The sequence below is a fragment of the Bombus affinis genome, chromosome 3, assembly GCF_024516045.1.
Source record: "Bombus affinis isolate iyBomAffi1 chromosome 3, iyBomAffi1.2, whole genome shotgun sequence".
Classification (NCBI taxonomy): domain Eukaryota; kingdom Metazoa; phylum Arthropoda; class Insecta; order Hymenoptera; family Apidae; genus Bombus; species Bombus affinis.
The window spans coordinates 4,925,108-4,944,223 of record NC_066346.1 but is presented as its reverse complement, the minus strand read 5'-3'; the positions used below and the strand labels follow the sequence as shown (position 1 = coordinate 4,944,223).

The window sequence follows — 19,116 nt, the reverse complement described above, 5'->3', positions numbered from 1 at the left end:
TTCTTTCAAACGTATCAATGTCTAATGGCAGCGTCATCAGATGGCGGCACGTACGCGGTCGTCAAAAAGTGACAGCTCGAACTGTCAGCGGTATGCATACCGCCGCGTTTCTGCTGCAAATAAGCACTTTATAACTGATCGAAACGAGGGCTAAACCTTATCATTGAGCCTTCCGCTGTTTTAAAAGTCGAAACGGTTCACGAAAGAAGGATTAACGGTGTAAAACGTGAGACAGTGCGTGAAACGGTGGGTGAGCACGCAAAAGAGAACGGCTTGCCGGCTCGGCTAGTCTACTGGAAGATTCCATTGTGAGTGGGCTTTCAAAAAGTTTTATCTCTGAAAATCCAGTGTTTTCGTGCATTCCGTCGTTCGCCCGTAGATGAAACTCGAATGACAGGTATTTTAGCTTAATCTGTATTTAGAGGACTCGCGGACATTGAGGGTTAATCGTTTTTCATGCGATACAGCCTATTAGAAAGGTTGAGGTTACAGCGGCCGCTGGGTTCAGCTGGGCTCTCAGCTGATGAACGGACGCACCGACCGGTTCACCGTCTTTCTTTTAAAAACTGTAATTCCTTTCCTTTGCCTTCGTTTCATGTTCAAATTATGTGTAGCCATCGCGATAACTCTTCAGGAGTCTCGTTTCGTGTAAATACGTGTAGTTTTCTTACGATACCGAGAGGTGCTCCGATCCCTATCTTGTAACCTCTTTCACCTTTAATTGTAACAGTCCGCGAGAGCCTTTTATTTTTTCCGATTGTTTCATCGATTTGAACTTTAATATATAGATTGTGAGTGAATTGGAAATCAGTTGTCAAATCGGTTAAATCGGTATATCTGATGTACGTTCGTGACGAATATCTTGTCAGTTCGATGTTATACATTATAGATGGAATTATACATTATGTTTCTGTACATTTTTTTTTTTCAAGTGTATATTAAGATTGAATGTGATGAACGACTTACGACGCTTAGTAAACAGACACGTTAGTGGATCTTACGCTCGTTACACAAATTGTGAGTGAATTGAAAATTCTTAACTGTTTATATCATGGACGTGTTTAGTTAAGGATAAAATCATACTTGTTTCTATATATCTCTTTTAAGTGTAGATCAAAATCGGGAGTGATGGATAAAAGCTTTGTTAAACATAGCCGAATTGAATATCCGATTAATTAAGTAACGTGGATCATTTCGGGAAACTTGAATGATTTCGCGATTCGTTGAAGTCGAGATCGATATCGATAGGAGCGTTTACACAAAGTATGCAAAGGGAAACGCGTTTTTCCGTACAGTGGTAAAGACGAATGTCGTTGAACTGTCAGTCGGTCGGGGGTACTGTCGATCACCTGTAAAGCGACCGATGACCGTGTTTCCGCGGAATGTCGCCGGGTCACTCGATCGAAAGTACCTCGCCGATCTATCGATATATGTATATTTACTGTTCAAAAATAACAAATTTAATAACAAAAAAAGAAAACAAAAACAAAACAAAAAAAAAAGGTTGAGAGAAAGAAGAAAGTGGAGAAACACGAATGTGTAATAATATTTTCGTGTGCGTGAAAGATACAAAAGCTCGTTAAATCACCGATGAAAAGTACGCGCGGTATGACACCGTTATTGCTTGCAAATTGACTCGGTTTTCCGTGAAGCTCCGTCGAGGTCACCGCGCCCGGCTGCAGCTGAGCTCCCAGCTGACGAATGGAGGCTGCGACCGGTTCGCCATGTTCCTTCGTTGTTTTTTTTAAAGGCCACCTCCTTCTTTTTCCCTTTAAATCGCCTTTCACGTGCTCCGCGACCCTCCGTGCCTGTTTCTCTTTTTCCCTCTTCCTCCTCCTTCTCCTTCTCCTCCTGTGTATAACACCACCACCTCCTCTCGGCCGCTTCTTCTGCACCGTTTCCTCCTAGAAAATCGTATTGTTCGTAGTGTACGCCGTGCGCACCCGAGAACGCTCGACTTCGCCGAACCAGTTCCGAACCTTTTCTTTTATGTGTTTCTTCTTCGCGGCACGTTCAACACCGTGCGCTCTTCTCCGAGTCAACTACACTCTACTAGTCGGTCTCTCTGTGTCTCAAGGTGACACGTCACGGTGCAACGCGCGCGATATTTCGAGGGTGTAACGTGTTACTTCGGAAATTAGTCGGATTTCGAGGGACAGTGTCGCTACGCGGTATATAGCGATACGGTCAGCCGATGTTGTTCACGAGAATCAACTCGATTCGGGGAATTCAATGTTATTCAGAGGTCGACGTTAGTCACTTGACAATAGTGATTCATTACTCGTTTCTGAAATAATAATGAGTAGGTAGTGTTATTTATGTACCTTTATATCGGTTTAAATTTCGTTTGAGCCGTGTATTGAAAGTTACAAGTTGCTTTCCTATTATGTGACATTACCGCCAGTAATAGCACGTTAAACGACTGGATTTTACTTCGTTAAGTGATTGCTATCCTCATCGGTTCTTGGAATCGACTTCGAGAAGTGTACCTCTTATGTCACGTATGTAAAATAAACAAATGTGTCAGGTATCTATAGCTTACCTTCGTTTGATGAAGAATAGAGATACTCAGGATTCTCTAGAAATTTAGCTGTTTCGATAATTGGCCAGATAAGGTCGTGACCCGTAGCAAGTTAGCGAAGTACTGCCGTACCATGGTCACGATGAATTATTCGTGAAGAAAGTTTCACGCAAGCTCGATACCGGAACTGTTTAGAATAGAATACAGTGAAAAAAGAAAAACAAGAGGAGGTAAAAAAGGAGGAAAAAAGTTCCTCGTTTGCAACTTACAAATGTTCACTTGCGTTTAGCATGCAAGCATATAGAAGGCTATAATTTATCGGTCGGCGAGCGTGGACCTTCCTCGCATATAATATGCATCGCTATTTAAAAGCAATCGGGTCTCGCGTGCTCGGTACGCAGCGTGAGTCACCTGGCTACGGACTCCTGGCTACGGGCTTGCTATTTCTTATTGTGCACGATTGGCTAATGAAGCAAAAGCGACACGCGGCTGTTACCGCTTTTCATTTTCTTTTTCTTTTTTATCGACGAATCCCTGTCCCGTTGCAATAAAATTCATGTTTATACAGCGTGGCGGGGTTGCGGAGATCGCACCGACATGGCACCGCGTTTATCGTTTTAAACCGATTGTACGACGAGCCGGTTAATTGCAAACGTTGTAGTACGTCCGATAATACGGAACCCGTAGAACAATGCGACGATAATTGGTGGTAAACTGTAATGTAATTACACGAAGCTGCTGCACACCGCTCAAAATAATTAAAGGATCACCTGTTCAAATAGTGTCCAATAATGAATATACGTAATTCATTTAACCCTGTCGTATTTAATTCGTTCCGTAGGGTATTCCACTTTTTTTCTGAATAAATTTATTGTCGGATATAAATATAAATAAGGAAACAATTTTATTACACCATTAAATATGGGTAATTTAAAGCTTTACTAAAGGACAATAAGAGATTATTGCTAGGATTTTAGATAATTGTAATGTTTATGTTGATTGTTGTTTACGTTTGCGATTGCATTGTTACGTTCGTGAAAGTATGGAGAACTACGAACGGAGGAAGTGCGATTTGTCGTGTTCCCGTCGCTTCTAGCGCTACCGGTACGCTATTCTTTTGGAAATAGTGCTTTCCGTGTATAATGGATATTTGTCGAAATTCAATCGATCGAATTCATCGATTCGACGCGGATAGTCACGCTGCCGGTATTTAGTAACGCAGGAAATCGTGGAAAAAAGTGGGCTGCAGAGAACGGGATTGAATTGTTCTCTGGGCTGAACGCTGGTCTAGAACAATACGCTCGTCCAGAAGAGTCGATTGCATTTTATTCACGAGGGACCTATTCGCGACAAAGTTTTTTGAACGCAATCGCCTTTATTTCTATCTTCATCTCGTGGAGCATTGATACAGACGCATATACAGGATGATTGCAAGTTTCCCTATCTCTTAGCGAATAGAAACCGAATCGACGAATTCTATTTATGTTGATCAGAGAACTATATTCCAATCGAATTAAATCGAACCAATTCAAGTTAGCTAGTAAAATTAAAAATGGGGAACGAATCGGAGGAACCAGTGCAATTTTTCATCAATTAACACAACAGATTCATCCTACCACAGACTTTTAGGCTTCATAGTTTTCCGATCGGTTAAACTCTAATCCATTAGTTCTACTATAATAAATTAAGACCTCAATGGAAAAGTATTATAAGCGTACCTCTGCAAAAATAAGATAAACACAAAAAGTGATACATAATATCCTCATTTATCGTTTAATGAATTTTGTTACGAATTTACAAATCTTTACGATCGGATATAGTAACATATTTTAATGTTTCGAAATATACAGATTTAACTTTACCTTCGGTTCTCTCAGAGTTAAAGATTTTATCATCGGCCATGAATCGATTTTAGCTCCGATTTTAGCGATAGATGAAAGTTCAGGTTCATCGGAGACTCGCTATCGATCGCGTTATCGGTTATCAAGTTCGCGGACTCACGCAGCGATATCGATTGCGCTTTTCGAATCGTGAAACGCGATTATTCAATCTCAAATGACACACTATTGCGCGAACGTCTCTTGTGCGCCTTGCTGTCTGCGAGTGGTCGTAGTAACCCCAGTGTTTCTCAATTGGAGGAGACGTTCACATTGGCAAGTTCCTCGGTGGGAAATTATTACGGTCCACTCGAGCCTTTCGACTTCCACCATCCTCGATATACATAGTTGAGATTCGATATCACATACAGCCGGCAACGAGATTGATTTACGCCGGTGACCATAGGTAGGTAGCTTCGGGACCACTTTCATTTATCCTTCGATCGGATCGTGAGCCTTCGGTTATTTGTGAATACTTTTTTATATAACGATATTGAATTTATTTATTTATTTAATGAGTTTTGGAGCTTTGGTGTACCTAAAGCTTTAGTGCACATAAAACTTAGAAACATACACAGAAAAAATACTGCCTGGAGGTAGCATTGGAACTGAAAATCAACTCGTAGAATTTATTCACTCGCATTTATTAATAACGATACGACTAATAAAATTAAATTAACTGTTAAAAATCTTGTAACTTATTGAAAAAGGATGATATCCTAAACTAGGCAAAAATGTAAATAAATTACAATGCTATACAATTTCGGGACTTATAGTATGATGAAATTACATAAAGCTCGAAGTAGAAGCATCGCGGCAAGATAACGAGTACTGCCGATAACGAGGCTAAGAATCTGTGGATCTTACAAAAGATCTAGCGTACGAATCGATCAAATGGAATTCGCTCGATCGATATCGCGCAAGTATGTTTCTTTTTATTGACTCGTATCTAGAGTCAGACCCGTTAGGTTTGCTTAAGCAAATCACGGTCCCTTTATACGGTCCCCGGTGGCTCGTCGATACGCGCGTTAAAGTCATGTCAAGTGGAGATCGGGTCTACACTCGCTCGACTATAGGAGTTAGGCTTCGAGGTACTTGGATTTTCGTAAATAAAATTTACGGTCGTTGAACTTGATCAACGGACAGGTATAACAGTGTTACGTTAGCCGACTATTATTTTGCTTCGTTAACTGCCCGTTTATATCCCCATCACTTCTTGGAACTAACCATTAGCGTTACGTATGTATAAGGTATAATACTATTCTTGTAAATAGCAAAAGATAGGAAAAAAAGATCGTATGCTTAATTAATGAAATTTGTTGAAGCAATTACTGTTTCTCGCGTTTAATGCTCTCTGAGATATAACTGCAAAATTTAAATAGATACGTGATACTTGTTATCCTTCTACGCATTTCTTAAAGTAAAACAGTTTTGTTTGACGGGGGGTTTATGAAATTTATTTGACAGTATTATGTGTAAAATAAATGGTCGTAAATGCGTCAGGTTTTCCTATTTACCTAGAATTACATCTTCTACAATTGACCGGATAAAATTCTCGTAGTACCGATGGTCAGTTAACGCGGCATGACCGTAGAACATTGACAATGCATACGGCAGGATATCGCGATGGTTGAACCGATTATTTTCGCTTGAAATACGAATAACACGCCCGTTCCATTCGAATTCGTTTCGTTCGAGTTGCCTGGAAAGACTATTTTTCGCTAGTCGGGAGCTCGGTTTGCTCGTCGTTTCCGATTCCTGTCTCATCCGTCCCTTGGAAATTTCGTTCCGTTCGAACGACGATCGGTCTCGCGTCTTTGAACGCGAAAACGCGTTCCGTTCGGTGCTTCGGAAAGTCGGAGGACCTTCGCCGGTCGTTCGGGTCATTTCATTCTCTCCCCTCTCTTGCTGGAAACACGTGGATACGAATTACAGCGGGGTCTCGATTGACTGGCTTAATCGGGACCGAGGTAGCCCGGTTAAATCGAGGCTCGCGAAATTACCTAACTCAGGCCTAGGGTGGATTAAAAATTGTTATCTGATACGCGCCCCTTTATTGTCGTGCGTTCAACTTTTTTATTTGTTCCAGTTTATATTACTTAACGCGTGGGCTGCGACAAGAATTCTTTTTTAATTACAGGGCCTTGTTTTATACATAGAACGAACGCACAACAGCGTTTATGTAATTCAAATGTTTCATCATACAGCGTCTCTGGTAAATCCAATATCGATCACGAATAACGATTACTCATGATGGTCAACATGTTACGCAAAAATAAAAAAAGAAATAAGGAAGAAAAATATTATCAGTTACTTGAAAAATTGCATCGTCATGTAGGTTTTATTAGCGTGTAAAAAAGGCCGACCTTGAGATGACATCGGTGACTTCATCCGAAAAACGACCATCACTTTGTCATTTACCGTATAAGTATAATTGGGTAACGATGTTCTTGGATAACGATGCCGAGATTTAAATTAGTAGGAACGACGAGGGAAAGAGAGAATCGAGCGGCGCGTACCTTTTCCAAAACTCGCACATCTTTTTAATCACGCGTTCTCTACGTATGCGCATGGAAAGGTCGTTAAAAGAAACGCTGTCCGCTCGTTGTTTCTCGTTTTAACGAGCAAAAAACGAAAAAAGAGACAGGAAAACTAGGAAAGATCGCACAAGTCTTGACATTGACGTTTTTCCATATTTTTCTGTTTAGTCTGCCTCGTCATAATGAGTTTACAATTGTAGCCAATTGAACTGGTTGATGGCAGAGAGGAGCGGCCGTAATAAATGTTAACTCTTTGTTTGCTTTAAAATTAGACTCGCTTTAAATCGCATGCTCGCAAGGTAGAAATTTTCGGAGGCTGCCGGCGTGTCCGAGCTGCCGGCGCCATTAAACGATTTCCGGGCTACCTCCGATGTTTTTTGTTTTACAGACCGCCGGGTAGATGCATTCCCGTTGCATATTTATTAGACGTCACGCCCGATAACAATCGGTCGATTGTTTAATTCCTCGTATACGACGCCGACTTCTCTTTGCGCAGCGGTATATTATTGTTCGCTCAAATACACGTTCTTCTCTTTTTTTCTTCCTTTTTCTAAAATTCAGGATACACACTCGCGTACACATACAGTGGGCTCACGAAAGTATTCGGACGTAGGAAACTCTACATCGTATATACTTCATATAGAAGTTATAAGATATTTGTTATAATATAAATAGCTATTTTATATATAGTGTATTAAGGATATTTTCACTAAATGTTTTGTAGCTTCAAAGTGATAATCGAGTCTCATTAAAATGTTAATTAAATCGGAAAATGTTTCGTAAACGCATAATATATTCATAAAAGGTTTCTACAAATGTTGGAATATTTTTATGAACTATTGTATGAAGATCGCGATCATACAAGAGCTCGTGTGAATTTCTTTCTACTATAGGTACGCGGGCTTTTGAAGTGCAAGAAAAATAGCCTCAGTTACAATGGGTAATTTTCGTGCCACGGGTTCATTTAGATGAAGAGATTGCGCTCTTAAGTGCTCTCTCTCTCTCTCTCTCTCTCTCTGCTCTCTGGCGATACTCCAACTACGGGATTTAGCTAAGTTGAATCTATCCTAGATCAACTGTGGAGAAACCATCTCGTAAACAGCTAGAATATTTCCTCGTTCCTCTTCTTCCGCGGAGAAACCATCTCGTAAACAACTGGAATATTTCCTCGTTCCTCTTCTTCCGTCTACGCTCATGACCTATCCCCATGTGAATATTCTAGTACCTATAGATCATCTTGATCACGAACTACCGCAGGGTCATGATATAATTTATGACGTTCGAGACGTTGACCGCGTACACAAAGTCGAGCACGCGAGTTTCTGATTACTAGACGCGTATGTACCAAGCGTCGTGAACTTACGCCGCGACTTTTGCGAGATTCGAATCGTTGCTGGTTGGTACGCAATCTTGCCACGACACGTTTAGCCGTGGCAAGAACTTGGAATAGGGCTTGTTACCCTATTCGTGCTCGCGACAGCCTGAAAATACCGTCGCTCAAAGTTTCCCTCTAAGCCTTTAACGAAGTTAAACTTCGTTCAACTTCGCTGCTCTTCTGCTGCTGCTGCAGCACCTTTTTTTTCTATGTTCAACGAATATAGGGTGTTTCAGACTTTTTCTAGTCAAACTGTACTTTATAGGTACGAATGATATAAAAATATTATACGAAGATAGCAGATTCGAAGCTTCATTACCAAGTTGTAATACATTAATATTGTAATATAAAAATAAAGGACGTGTTAACAAAGCTGTAGTTTTTATGCTATGATAAAATCCTTTGATAGGCTCACAATCGACGTAATTACTAATCATTAGTTAGACGTTCATCGACAGAAGATTGATAGTGGTAAGAAATAATATTTATTATTCGACGAAGATGGATTCAACTTCATCTCAAATGATCAATGGATTCTCCGTATTAACTCATCGCAATAATGAAGACTAAGGTTTTATTTTTCCTACAATTTCTTGATAAAACCTTAAACGACCTACGTCCGTGTAATATTCCTTTCTCGTTTATACTCCTAAAATGTCGCGACAAATTTCAGTCGGAAAAAACTGGAACACCCTATATTAGCGTACAGGTTTCTCTCTAGCGTAGAATTCGCGAGCTCGACGTATAGAAACGGAACAACGGTTAAAGAAAAAAGAATCGTACGTATGGATGGTACGTGGGCGCGGTACGGATCACGTGCACAGTCGGCTCGTAAAATATCAGGGTCGTGCGAAAATTTCCGCAACTCTTCTCGATGTTTACAAGCGATCGTCGATCTTCCGTGTCCTTTCTCACGGGTCCGCGGCGAGAATAGGTGCACCGCAGGTTTCTATGCGAGTATTATGCGCGGAACGGGAGCGATGTTACACGAGCGAAGAAGTGGTGAACTGTGAAAAACCTGTTCTCTTCGAAAGCTCGAGTCGATCTACGTTTTTATATGGCTGACCCTTTACTAACGCCAAACTGACCTTCTCCTCGGACGCGTCTATCCATTAGCAACGGGACCGTTTTGCGAATAACCATCCTGTTACTTCTTGATACTCGTATAACATGTACTTCCTTCGTTCGCTACAACTTGGATGGAGTTTGTTCTGCAAGTGGTTTTTAACGTAGGCGTCTAGTCTCGAAAGACGTTTCGAAAGATGACTGCTTGTTTTCGATGCTGTAGCTTGAGTAATTGCTTCGTGCTTTAACCTATTAGAGCACGTTACTCGTGTGCCTCAAGTTTTACTCGACGTTTCCCAAACTTTGATGTATGTATCGGGAAACAAGATTGTTTGTAAGAATTTCTAACGCTCCGTTCAAATTAATCAAGTTGTCTGAATTGAAGCGTCTTGAAATTACTATAGTAGCGAATCTATCGTTTTGTTATGTACGGAATACGAACCTGTTATTTGCTTAGAGTTGCGGGTTTTCATCTTCGTCATAAGCTCGTTTTTATTAGTCAAGTCATTCGACTTCGAGTTATCTGAAACCGTTTTACAAACTGTTCTTTCGGTTGTTTTGGAATACTTAATTTCTAAAGCCTTAAGCGAAGTTGAAGTATTTCATTTACATTGAAACGACTTTAAAGCAACTTGACTTATATGTACAGAAACTTGAAGTAGAGTTATTGAACTCAAACGTCTTGAATTCGAAAGCGACTTGTCTAATCCGAACGAGACTAGAAGGTGAGTCATATTCCGGAGAGCGCGGAAGTAGAAAAAGTCGGCCTGACCGTCTGATCGCTTCGTAGCCAATTTACTGTGCCTTCAACTTTGATCGTCTTTACGATCGGTCCGGTTGAATTGGCAACAAAATTGGCAGAACGATCGAGCTGCGTTACCGTTATCGAAATGAAGCGGTCGCTACTGAACGCAAAATAGGAAAGTGGATGGTGTATGTTCGCGTGGCGTACAGAAGCTGCAGGCGTAGTCGGTGAACTACGAGGTTGTTGCACGGCCAACCTCTGTATCGTACTCTACACGGTGGTATCACACACTGTTACCTAGCACCCTTTTTGCAAACATATCACCGATCGTTTGTTTTCTTCGGGGCCGCGCGTACTAACTTTCGCGTTATTATATCCCCTTTGCGCACTATGCAGCACGCTTTCTTATTTTAAATTTTGTTCGTTCGTTTTATTTATCATTTCGAAACCGTACGGGATGTTAACTCTTCTTACGAGTTTCTTTTTTGCGCTCCTCTGACCATGGTCGAAAGATCGCGCTTGAAATCCTCTTTTTCCTCTCCGAGGATAACGCCGCGATCGCGCGCATTGACCCCTCTATTTTCTCGTTTTGCAATAGCGCGAATCGCGCAACGTGTCGCAGGTTTATAATGGTTGCGCATCTCCCACCTTTTCGTCGAGAGCTATCCGTTGAGTGCCGAGTTTTCTTCGACTTTGCCCCCGCCTTCTTTTTTATCCCGGCGAGTTTCTCGGTCAGCCAACGAGCACAGCTGATGGCGGGAAGATACTATATAATTAGAAAGTATACGCGTAGCCATGTGGCTCGGTTTAAGGTGGAGTCTGCAAATACGTCTTGCAAATCTGCCGAGAGAAGCGACTAGGCAGAGTCGTTAGCGGTTTACTTATTTGCACTTTTAGCTCGCTTCTTCCGTTTACATTTTTCCCTCGTTCTCCCTAGTCATCGTAACTGGCTACAGAACTACGGCCTGCGCTCGTTTCTTTCCGTCGTTGATTCACAGTCTAACGATACCGGTCCCCGTGCAACACGTGCGTTCGAGATCTCTCTCGCGTGTAATTTAAAACGTCGAGAGATTGATATTTTAACACCCTGTGTAGTTTGCGTTTACCAGGCCGCTTTGCAACGTACACACACGTTTTACATGCGCAGGGATAGAAAGATTCGCGTCTCGATTACAGGGGCCGATGAGCACGTTCGGTCGATTTGACTTAGCTAGGCGAAAAAGGGGTGTCTCGAGGAGTCTGGCCGAAGCTTAGGCAGGGGAGGCTTTCGATGCGGTTTCATCCTCTCTGTCTACCACGAAAGTTGCGCAGGTTCGTCCCGCAGGACCGTTAGTTACTTAACGTTGTGAAGACCGAACGAAAATGAGAAGGGACAAAATCAGTGCGTAATTAGACATCGACAGACAGTTGGTCTACTCTCGGTGGTTCCTCTTGATGCTTGGATGCAGGCTCGTCGAACATCCCGGTAATTCGATCATTCATCGGGTTGATTACGAATTGCAGTCGATTCTTGGTGTTCCTTGATCGTTGAGAGTGAAATAGGTGAGTTTCTTTTAACCGGGATACTTTCCGGGCTAATCCGAGGAGATTAGAGAGGAAAATAATTCTGTTTCGGGAAAATACCGGTGCTGTGTCGCGAACGAGGACAAATAGTTTACGGTAATTCAGGTAACGCACAGATGGTCGGGCAATAAAAGTAATGGACTACCTCTCTTAAGTGGCGCTGCACGAAGAAAAATAGAAATTTCTTTCAAAAAGTGCTTTAGAGATAATAACGTCAAATCAAAAGTATGCTTTTTTATCTTATGTACGATGACTCGCGAAACAATTTGAACACTTACCATAATAAATTTTTATGAACTTATTATATCCTTTGTACAGAACTTTTTAGAATTTCATTAGCATTGTAAAGTGAATTTTTGCCGGTACGGAGCGTGTCTTTTTGTTTCGTTATTTACGATTCTACGATAAGTAAATAGTTGCTCGTCATGATTTACGATGAAGTAGACTTCGGTTTGGTCGACCGTTGCGCGAGTGCATCGGCTCGGTGTGTTCCACGCGCGCATTATACAACGAAACGCACTATTCACGCGTGTAACACTCGACACTTCTCCACTCTCTTTCTCTCCTTCCGTCTCTCCTCTTTGCTCGATCTCTGGTCCCCCGATGAACCACGTTTTCGCTTTTCAAACATGCTTCGAGCATTACCGCTCCGTCGTTGCGTGCACATTGCGCCAAGAAAATAGGGAGGAGCCATCTTGTCCCGATGATTTACATGAGATCTTGGCGACTCCTCCGCGCCCGCGGAATTGATATGCACGCGTGCATGCCCGCGTGGTACGCGAGTTGCACCATGCACCAAACGTTCCGCATCGTCTTTGCTTGCTCGCTTGTTCGCTCGCTTTCGCGTAGGTGACCCGCGTGTAACACCGCGTGTCCCAGGTCATTGTGCCATTTTCTTTTTTAGCAACGTTACTGCACCAACACGAAAAAGGAACTGCTGTTTACACGGTTTGCTGCCGGCAAATGTTATTCCTCTTCGCTTCTAGTCTTCGTCGTTCGCTGTGTAGATTTCAAGTGCAGATTGTCCGCGCCTGAGGTGCCATAACACTCTCCGATTTCTATTAATTCCATCGCAGATTTTACCGTTGCTATATACCGAATTCCATATGGCACACCTTTCTTCCCTCGCATCGTTCTTTTTCTCTTCTTTGGCTCTACGTCTGGTTTTCTCAGGCTATCGTTAATCATTTCGTTCGCAGTCGGTGGTTATCGGACTTTGGAGAAGCAACGTTTGACCTCGCGATCACCTGTGCGGAACACGCGATCATTAAGCGCGTTCCTTTCCCTCTCTCCCGTGATCTCCGCCGTTTCTTCCTTCCCATTGCTCTCTTTGTTGTTAGGTGAAACGAAAATGTAACCTTGTAGTCGTAATCTGTAAACCAAAGAGGACTTTGAGTTTTTTGCGTATAAGGAATATAAGGACTGTTCATTGGGTTTGTGGTTTGGGATTGTTCCTTGGGGTCGCGGCGTTGGACGAGATACACGGTCGAACATCGGAACCCATACGGTCGATAATCGTAGCCGGTCCCTACGTGCCATTGTCTCCGGATCCTTCTCTGCTCACAGGCTGATTAAAATTCATAGAAAGTGCAAATTAACCGTGACGCTTACGGCCAGGTGTTCCTGTGTGCGAGGCAAGGATTCCATACGGATCCGATAGCCCGGTCGAATGCGTGACTAAACCTTCGTCCCCGTGCACGTTCGCCAGCCCGACCGTACGTGTTATGACTCTATTCGCCCACTTACTGGTCAGTGACGTTCGCGAGTCGTAAGATCGCGGCCAGTTCTGGCACGATTTACGAATGTTATATAACCAGGCCGGTTGAGACGCGTCGGTACCGCTGTCACGAATAATTATCTATAATTAAATGACGTAGCCCGCGTTGGATCGGCGAATTTATTTCGAATCCATTTGCCCGTCCATCAATGGCCACAGCCAGATGCCTGTAATTTCGTTTCGAATGGTTTCGTTTTTATTGGAACGTGCAGCGTGTTTATCGAGATCCGCAGTATATTCTTGCTGATCGTGCAAGCGTTCCACTTAACGCCTTCTTTTATTCCTTCGGAACTTTGCTCGTGTATCGAGCCGTGTAAAATCGTATTAATCGGGTTTAAACGTTTCGGTACTCCTTTTGAATACGCGTAAACCATCAGCATTACCAGCAGCAAGGTTTCTTCCTGTTTTTTATATTCCTTTTTTAATCCGCAACCCAGATTGTCGCAGCGTTAGCTGGCTGACTTCGTAAACTAGCTACAACCTTGCACAAAGAACGGATCGGTAAAGTAATCTTTCCTTGGGACAACAATGGCGTAACCATGTTCTCTTAGCTACGCTCATTTCGACAAAGGGTTCGTTAGTTTCGTAAGCAAATATTTTCTCAGGTTTATCTGCGACAGCGTTAGTTCTATGATAACGCGGAGACTCGCCGTGTAAAGCGACTGCTACTTAAGGAATATCCTATTCTCGTTGCTCAGGTGATCTCTTTATTGCGAACGAGTGGATTAAGCAAACGAATGGCGGCTCCTTTCGGCTGGTTGGTAACGACGAATATATCCACCGATAAGGATGTATCAAGATCGTTCTTAATATGTAACAACTTTTATATTCGAACTCGAGTCTCGTCGTTCTCCTTTTCTTCTTCTCGCGTGCGGCATGAAACGAAGACACGCGTTATTCCACGGTTGTAGCTCGTGCGAGATCACGCTGCAGATTTCTCCTTGGCAATCAGGGTCGTATTCCGCCTCCTTCTACGTGACTATCTCGAGCGAAGTAGCCTTGTTTCCGCCTCGTCCCTCTCGCCGCGTATTATACTATTACCTATCTCGCTAGCTGTTATGCAGACTCGACGTTAGACCGGTCAGTGGCGTGTTCGATCCGTGAAATTTCGTCCGCCGACTCAAAGGAGAAGCGTTCAACAAGTGTTGCACGCAAGGAATGGAGCACGGCATGTCATATTGTTACGGAGCAATGTCGTTGCACGGATTACTCGATGTTTCGAACGCCAGACGAGATCTGGCCTTGCCTTCCGGATAGAGAGAGAGAGAGAGAGAGAGAGAGAGAGCAAACTTAGTCAAACTGCTTTATCTAACGATGTAACCTTCGGTTAACCTTGTATATCCTGTATGTCGGAGAAGAAAACGAGGTCCGTAAATTTTCTAATTCGTTTTGTGAAAAGTTAAAGACTGTAAATTAGGTCTCGACATCTTGGTGATTTTCATTAGACTTCTAATCCTGGACATCTTCCTTTGTTAATTTGCAAGCTCTTTTATAATGGAAATCATTATTATACTTAATTCATAATTATATATTATAATTAAGTCATTTATTAATATAAACTTTGATACATCGATCGTGACACGATTAATTGGAACAGCAACGTAGGGGCTTTCTGCAAGAAATTTCTGTTATTGTCAAGGTATAAATATCGATCAGAAGTTTTGGAGTATTTTTGTCCCTTTCGCGAAAGTTTAAAGATTCAATGCGACATTTGTGGCGTACTTAAGAGGATCAACGACGTCGAGTTTACAAAATTCTCAAGCAGAATGAGACTAATGTTCAACAAGTGTTGCATACATAGCCTGGAAAGCATACGTTACAATGGTACGCGGCCCATTAGTATCCCGTACATCTGTTCTGTTCCGAATGGAGGGCGTATAGCCGGGAAATGGAAGGCAGCGATATTAAGTACATTATTTTAGGTCCCGTTTCTCTTACTTGTTATGCCGGTGCCGTGCGACCGACACTCGGTATATGTATACTTCAGTTGCATTTGCTACGAACACGCTCGAAACACCCATGGTCATCCACATGGCGTTAAATCCATAAAATTCAATTTACCACCCCCTCTGATTTGGGAATAACGTTCAACAAGTATCGCGTGCAAGAATATCGTACGTTCAGCATCGCGACGCGGATGTAATTTTAGGTTAATGAAAAGTGGGAATAGGTGGTTATATTAAGGACATTATTTCCAGTCTCGTTCGCGTTGCCTCGTTTGCCATATCTGTGTGCTACGCACAGGGACATTAGTATTTAATTTACAAGACATTGAATACTATGGCTATTAAAACTATGAAATCTGTACGAAAGAAATGAAAATGGAGTTTGGCGTTTTAATTTGCCATACTTTATTGCAACTATTTTAATAATAACATTAATAACAGAGCTATCGATTATCGAAGTATGAAGCTCGTATTGAAAAGATCAAAAGGCAAGTTAGTGTTTTAATTTATGATAAGCTTAACATCAGAGCTAGCAGTTTCTAGAGTATAGAACTTATACCAAAAAGATCAAAGTGAAAGTCGACGTTTTAATTATTCGCGAGAGGTTCAACACTAAAAGTATAAAAGTTGCGTCAAAGGAATTCAAATGCAGGGTGTATGGAAAAATATATAATTCAAGCTAAGCCATATACTGTAACAAACATTCCACAAGATTCTAAATTCCTGTATGTATATTTGTAAAATTTTTACGATAAATTACGAGCCTGGTAGCCCGGATATTAAGTACGGTTCTTAACGTTAAATCCATCAAATCGCACAAGCATTACGTTCTCGTGAAAATCTCAGAGAGTAATCGAAGTAGCAATGAATTATCGAGTTTCTCCGATCGTCGATAGTGGAAAGCATCTAGCAAAGGAAAACGTTGGGTGAAATCGTTAGGCAAATTATTAGGAATCCCGCTGCGAGGTTTCTTATCGACTCTTCATTATGAGAATCTTGTGTAGCATGTAGCAACGATACAACGCGAATGAGAAACATTGTAGCCACTGATAGAAATTACTCGATACCTGATCTTCGTGTAACTTCAGCCATGTTATTTTCAAATGGTGTAGTAAGCAAGTTTTATGTTATATTGCAACTACTGTACAACGTTTCGGGGCATCTTGAACGACCCGCGATGCGCGTTGTTTGTGAACGAACATTTCGATCGATTCGAACTGCGGTGTTGTTCCGTGATATTCAGAAAGACTTATTTGTATTGCGCAATCTGGTAAGATGAAAGGTTCGTTTGACTCAACGTCTTTGATCAATAACGTCGTTCGCAACACCTCGTAGATCGCCTACTGGATAGTTAAAGTTTAAGTATCGTAATTAAGTTATGTGAAACTTAATTTGTTTAATTAAATTGAACCTGTGTACCGTCGTAGCTATGTTTTAATACGGTTATTATATTTATCGCGAAAGAAACTATCAAACTTTATCTCGCAATTATCATCCACAAAGAACGACAACATTCGTTTATATTAATCTACAATTTTATCAATTCCATCACAGTAATCGAATTATCCGATAACGATCATTCAGGCCGTTTGATTAATGGTGTATTTATGAATCATCGAAACGAGAGTGATTAATTTGGCGAGGAAAGGGGCTCGTCGTGAGTGTGATTCTCGGTTTGGCGTTGGTAACCGGGTGTTATCGCGGGTGTCTCGCGTGTCGCAAGGTCGTAACGCCGACTCGGCAGTTTTGCAATTTGCGTTAAGCACGATGGCGAGCGAGCGTAACAACGCCTCGCATTTAGCAAGCTTTTTGTCGTGAACCATTATCGGCTGGATCGATCCGTCGGACATATTGTGATTAGTTTCGTTCAGGTATCCACAGGTGAAGTCTGCCTCGGGCTCTGAATTAGTAATACATGTATCGAGCGATTTTAGAAACACAGTTCCACTTCTATAATACATATAATACATATATGTATATGTATAATAACGATTTCTTCTAATCTCGGTTTCACAAGCGGCCGTAAACCGGCTCGGTTGTCGTAAATTTAGCGATGCTTCAGTTAATCGGCTTCGGCTGCTCTCGGTTGGATACATGTTTGTTATACCGCAAGAAATTACCACTGAAAAGGACTCTCCCTGCTGCTTTGACCGTGTTCAGGCTACTACACGCTACGATTCTATCCAGAATCCACATAGAATTACGTAACAAGGAAATTAGATAGCATATCGACAGGATACAGCCGCCGTGTGCTGGTTCGCTTATTGGTTTTGAGAAGCGAAACGGGTCTCGTTAATACGAGAAACCCATTACGCTGTAACTTATTTACCTGAACAACGAGGCCTGGTTCGAGGAATATTCCACGTGAAACGCCGCGACCAGCGATGTATAATGTTTTCCCACAATCCGACGAGGGCCCCTGCTGTCCGATCCAACTGCACGATACATTTCGGTGTCGAGGATCGTCGACGCGTCAAGGTGGATCACGCGATCCATAATTTGCTCAAAATCCCATCTCTTTTTCTTATCCTTCTTTCCTTTCTTTTTCAATCCGTTTTAATGCAGGCGAATAATCCGTGAATTTTGTTTATCGCATTATCGAAGGCCAGATGCATACGTAGCTGCGATGTGCTGGTTGAAACGGACGATCGAGCGCAACGTGATCGAATGTCGAAACCTGTGATACCGGGCGGCAGTTTATAAATATGCGATCAGAGAAATTGCATTTTCTTCGTTGCGTCACGATGCACCAAGCGAGCGTCTTAACGAGCCGCCACAGTGATCCGCGATAATTCTTTATGGTGCATGATAATTACATGCGACGAAGATGATAATAAGCACGGTTAATAAAAAATATTATCTTGGAGTCTTGGTATGAAAACATTTCGAAAATAAAAAGAAGAGGTAGTTGGACATCGGCACTCGGCTCTTACATCACGAATAACTCTCAGGTGCCGGTAGACAAAACGGTGCATGTATTTCAATCGTGAGTCCCGTGGCGAACCCGATCGTTTTGATTTATCCTGATTTCATTAAATTCTAATGGCCGCTGGCACGTGAGACGATCATTTTATCGCCCCTTATATCCGCGAGGCCCTGACCATCCTTATATCTCGAAGACAAAGTACACGTATCAGAAATGCATAGCAACGTGCACCGGCATACGGTAGCACGGCACGACATTAATAATTCATAGCGGTGCGAACGGGGTAGAGTTAGGCTTTGGGGAATTATAAATATTTAGATCGTTCTGGAGATCGCCGCGAAGAAATGCTGAAACGCCGTTTTCTGCCCTTTCTTCCCTGCTTTCCTTTTCTCTCTCTCTCTCTCTCTCCTTGCTTTTTTCGTTTCCATGCCCGATAAACCTCATACATTGTGCGTGCGTGACTATACTCCTTCTTACTCTCTTATATCCTGATTATCGATCTTCTTCTTCCTCTCGTAAGAACGCCGAGCTGCAGCTGGATTTTTACTCGTTAAATGTAAAATGATATGAAATGCCCGGAGATTACACGGGAAGAATACGATAAGTCATATTTCTTATCTTTCGCGAGAAAGTTTATTGAAAATTCGGTAAGTATGACGTCCGTCGATCACATGCCATGAAAATTGTTTTTGGTTTTTAAACTATAGCCGTATTACGATCTATTTTTCGTTACGCAATTCTGCTCATGAGTTTTGTCCCGCGAACGATCTCTCGAAATGGC

The 19,116-nt window shown here is 42.1% G+C and overlaps 1 protein-coding gene across 4 annotated transcripts in view; it reads left to right on the top strand.

Moving 5' to 3' along the window:
- Nucleotides 1-63: 63 nt before the first annotated feature.
- Nucleotides 64-19,116, top strand: part of LOC126914004 (sestrin homolog) — a 147,946-nt gene continuing 128,893 nt past the window's right edge. Inside the window, exon 1 of one of the 4 annotated variants that reach the window (XM_050717388.1) lies at nt 64-308. The gene's annotated coding sequence lies outside the window, so the exon portion shown is untranslated. Of the gene's footprint in view, nt 398-2,190; nt 2,303-2,348; nt 2,502-19,116 lie in introns of those variants that run through there. The other 3 variants (XM_050717387.1, XM_050717390.1, XM_050717389.1) reach the window with 3 other exon arrangements.